Genomic DNA, 5,000 nt, shown 5'->3' with positions numbered 1-5,000 from the left:
CAGTATTCAGGCGGGCTTGCCTGCTTTAAGCACTCTAATTTGTTCAAAGTAAACGTGCCGGCCCACCGAGACACTCAATAAAGAGCACCCTGGTAGGATTTCAACGGGGTCCGCCTCGGGACGCACGAGCACGCACGAGGCGGTCGCACGCCTTCGGCTCGCCCCACCGGCAGGACGTCCCACGATACATGCCAGTTAAACACCGACGGGCGGTGAACCAACAGCGTGGGACACAAATCCAACTACGAGCTTTTTAACCGCAACAACTTTAATATACGCTATTGGAGCTGGAATTACCGCGGCTGCTGGCACCAGACTTGCCCTCCAATAGATACTCGTTAAAGGATTTAAAGTGTACTCATTCCGATTACGGGGCCTCGGATGAGTCCCGTATCGTTATTTTTCGTCACTACCTCCCCGTGCCGGGAGTGGGTAATTTGCGCGCCTGCTGCCTTCCTTGGATGTGGTAGCCGTTTCTCAGGCTCCCTCTCCGGAATCGAACCCTGATTCCCCGTTACCCGTTACAACCATGGTAGGCGCAGAACCTACCATCGACAGTTGATAAGGCAGACATTTGAAAGATGCGTCGCCGGTACGAGGACCGTGCGATCAGCCCAAAGTTATTCAGAGTCACCAAGGCAAACGGACCGGACGAGCCGACCGATTGGTTTTGATCTAATAAAAGCGTCCCTTCCATCTCTGGTCGGGACTCTGTTTGCATGTATTAGCTCTAGAATTACCACAGTTATCCAAGTAACGTGGGTACGATCTAAGGAACCATAACTGATTTAATGAGCCATTCGCGGTTTCACCTTAATGCGGCTTGTACTGAGACATGCATGGCTTAATCTTTGAGACAAGCATATGACTACTGGCAGGATCAACCAGGGAGCTGCGTCAACTAGAGCTGAGCAGCCGGCCGCCCGGGAGTGTGTCCCGGGGGCCCGCGCGAACACGCAAGCGTCCGCTCAATCATTCTGCAAACAGGAGGAGGCTGAGCTCCCCTGCACAATACACCTCGAAACCCTCTCAGGTCCCGGCGGCGCGCAGCGCCGTCCCAAGTACTTGGTCGGGTTCGAGAGAGGCGCAATCGCCCGGAGTTAGGCGAGTAGGACGCTTTCGGTGCGACCACCCGTGCTCCCAACTGAGCTTGCCGCTGCCGACAGAGGCCCGGGAGCGTGCTGTCGTGGCATTGCCGGCGGGAGACAACACGCGCCACCTACGGTGACCGGCAGCTCCAACGCCAGCGCCACAGAAGGACAAAAGCCCCACTTGGGTGCCGAAGCGAACTCTCCCAGCACAGCGCACGCGCCAACACATCCGCACAGCTGCGATACAAACCACCAGCGAGAACCGCTGGGGCGACCGAGCAGCAGACGGCGTCGCGGCGCCGAGCGCCGGGCGGCGGCGCAATCCTCAACGCACACAGTCCTCAATCGGACCAGCACACTGAAGATGTCCACCGCGCTTCGCACCGGGCCCGCGAGGACCTACTTTGGCCGCACGGCGCCGCGCGCAGGGTGCGCCGGCGCGCAGCTGCGACGCCTGCCGCGTCCGTCGGCCGGCGCGCCTGCCACTGGCCGCCCCCACCAGCCGGCTGTAGCGCGTGCGCCCACGCACCGCGCCGGCCAGCACGCCGGGAGGCGCCCCCTCACCGGCCGGGGACGGTCCCACCCAGCCACCGCCGCGTATCGCTTCACACCCAGATGCCGTTCAGTTTCGTCGGCATGGTGGGTATCGCTGGAACAACCGGTTCGTACCTCAACCTATCGTCGCCATCACCGATTCACCCCTAGCGAGAACAACCGCACCACAACAGGTTACCATTTGTTCATTTGCGTAACTTCACCAGAAAACGCAGGCGTCCATCGCCATTGCAACTTCAACGATTATTGCATGCCTGTGTCAGGTGTCACGCCACACTACGTCTGCCCACATACACGCAACAAAATGTGCACGCCTAGACAATACGTGGAAGGTGGCCCCCGTACGTATGCGATGTCCATTGCTCGAACGACTGTCAACCGGCCTCTGTAGCATGTCGCAGATATGGAACGCGGTGCAACCATGCCATCACGGTGTGTGAGGAGAGACGACTAGGTCCGAATACATCAACAGACAGCTTCATGCTGATCGCCATCCACGGCGTCCGTTCCTCCACACGTCTCTATGGCGTACCACACTGCAATCCAGCTCTCATAGGGAGACGACACGTAGCTGCGTGCACAATATTTGCACTGTATGGTCCGCCGTTTTTGGGCGCAGTCGTTGTACGGTCACACATGTGCCACGATGTATCATTCGGTACATAAGGACGAATGTGCAGTACAGATTGTGGTTTACGCGTACGACATTAGCGGACGGTTGACACAGGCCGCACCACAACGTAGCCTGAGTACGTCGCATGCGAAGGGCATTGAACATGCAAACTTCTCACCAACCAGCTTGCGAAGGCAGGGGGGCAAGGTGGGGACGTGGGGAGGGGCGGCATGTACGTCCTGCTGCCATCCACATTACAGTGTACAGCAGGAGCATGTGGAAAGTCAGCAAGACTTGCAAGGTGTTTAACATGAAGCGATACACAGGGGAGCGGGCAGTGCGAGTAGCGAACTATATTGCGAGGGTTGCGGGTGGGCAACACTACACTAATTGAACGAGTCGTATAACAATTACAGAGCAGGTTTAGGCGACAACATGGGTTACGTTAGGGGACAACGTGGGTTACGTTAGGGGACAACGTGGGTTACTTTAGGGGACAACGTGGGTTAGGTTAAGGCACAACGTGGGTTAGGTTAAGGCACAACGTGGGTTAGGTTAAGGCACAACGTGGGTTAGGTTAAGGCACAACGTGGGTTAGGTTAAGGCACAACGTGGGTTAGGTTAAGGCACAACGTGGGTTAGGTTAAGGCACAACATGGGTTAGGTTAAGGCACAACATGGGTTAGGTTAAGGCACAACATGGGTTAGGTTAAGGCACAACATGGGTTAGGTTAAGGCACAACGTGGGTTAGGTTAAGGCACAACGTGGGTTTAGGTTAAGGCACAACGTGGGTTAGGTTAAGGCACAACATGGGTTAGGTTAAGGCACAACATGGGTTAGGTTAAGGCACAACATGGGTTAGGTTAAGGCACAACATGGGTTAGGTTAAGGCACAACATGGGTTAGGTTAAGGCACAACATGGGTTAGGTTAAGGCACAACATGGGTTAGGTTAAGGCACAACGTGGGTTAGGTTAAGGCACAACGTGGGTTAGGTTAAGGCACAACATGGGTTAGGTTAAGGCACAACATGGGTTAGGTTAAGGCACAACATGGGTTAGGTTAAGGCACAACATGGGTTAGGTTAAGGCACAACATGGGTTAGGTTAAGGCACAACATGGGTTAGGTTAAGGCACAACATGGGTTAGGTTAAGGCACAACATGGGTTAGGTTAAGGCACAACATGGGTTAGGTTAAGGTACAACATGGGTTAGGTTAAGGTACAACATGGGTTAGGTTAAGGTACAACATGGGTTAGGTTAAGGTACAACATGGGTTAGGTTAAGGTACAACATGGGTTAGGTTAAGGTACAACATGGGGTTAGGTTAAGGGTACAACATGGGTTAGGTTAAGGTACAACATGGGTTAGGTTAAGGTACAACATGTAGGTTAGGTATAAGGTAGACAACATAGGTTCAACATAGGTTAGGTTAAGGTACAACATAGGTTAGGTTAAGTACAACATAGGTTAGGTTAAGGTACAACATAGGTTAGGTTAAGGTACAACATAGGTTAGGTTAAGGTACAACATAGGTTAGGTTAAGGTACAACATAGGTTAGGTTAAGGTACAACATAGGTTAGGTTAAGGTACAACATAGGTTAGGTTAGGTTAGGTTAGGTTACACGTTGTTGTAAGGAAAGGTGTAGGGGGGGGGGGGGGCGGGGGCGGCAGGTTCGTTGATAGTGATTATAGTAAGTGAATGCTTGTGACATGATCAGATTTGTCACGTCAGGATGCACCTTTGGCTTATTAGAGGCGGCGCTCCAATTCTATGCTTGTGTGAGACCTGTGTCTTTGACTCATGTCATTGTTTGTGCGCTGTGACAGGAGGTACTATTGTGATGTTGGGTGCACCGTTGTATAGGACATGTGTGGGTGTTGGTGCCTGGTCTGCGCAATGGTGGATGTCGAAAGGCTGGGATATTGTATTTTCCGCATGGACCTCCTGGTCTGGTTGTGATAGTGTGGATTGTGTAATGTGGCGGAGAAGATGCACTGGATGTTGTTCCATGCTGGTGCTTACATATTGTATGTGCGCCTGTTAGAAGCAGAGAGTGGTGCGTGATCAGAGTGTCTGGCTGACGTGTGGTTCCCATTGTGGGCAGACTCTTTCAGCATGTATACGGACAGTTGTGTATATTTGCTGTAGTTTGATGGCTCTGCATTGATTACTAATCAGCGCCGTGTGTACGGGTAATCTGGTTCCAGTCCAAAATGTTCCATCTGTGTACATTAGTGACAAAGACTCCCCCCATGCAGTGGGGCTCGGTCTGTTATAGCTCTTCCGCGTAATATATTTGCCCCACGTTTTTGCGACTGCGAGTGCGAGTGCAACGCGCATGGGGACCGACATGCTGATGGCTCGGTATCGGACGCCGTACAGTGAGCAACGCGATCGCGTCTCTCGCTCGTAAGTGGTACAGGTCGCGGCTCATGTATAGGGACAGCGGGAATGTCGCATATTGGAAATAACTCTTCATGAAACGCAAGTTATAGGGGTGGATTGCACTTTACGAGTGCGGGAAACTTCCGCCGTTCATCCGCTGGAGGTGCGCGTGTGGCGGTTGGGGTGGTGCACGAACGGGTGCGGGTGGAGTCATTGCCGGTCCACGGCTTCGTGCGGCAGAGCACTGGAGATTGGGTGCTATGGTCGACAGAGGCTGCAGGCTTTGTGGGTGGCGTCGAAAGGCGGGCACTGTGGCGCCATCGCTGTCTTTAATCGGCTTGGCGTCGCATA

At 53.6% G+C, this 5,000-nt stretch overlaps 1 non-coding gene across 1 annotated transcript in view; it reads right to left on the bottom strand.

Annotated features, from left to right (window-relative positions):
- LOC124731514 overlaps window positions 1-891 on the bottom strand; it is a 1,909-nt gene extending 1,018 nt beyond the window's left edge. The window contains exon 1 of the ribosomal RNA XR_007008312.1: window positions 1-891. This exon is cut by the window's left edge and continues 1,018 nt beyond it. This is a non-coding gene — a ribosomal RNA (small subunit ribosomal RNA).
- Window positions 892-5,000: the final 4,109 nt, after the last annotated feature.

The sequence above is a fragment of the Schistocerca piceifrons genome, unplaced genomic scaffold, assembly GCF_021461385.2.
Source record: "Schistocerca piceifrons isolate TAMUIC-IGC-003096 unplaced genomic scaffold, iqSchPice1.1 HiC_scaffold_129, whole genome shotgun sequence".
In the NCBI taxonomy this organism is placed as follows: domain Eukaryota; kingdom Metazoa; phylum Arthropoda; class Insecta; order Orthoptera; family Acrididae; genus Schistocerca; species Schistocerca piceifrons.
Note: the sequence above shows the minus strand (reverse complement) of the source record. Positions and strands in the feature narration are given on the sequence as shown.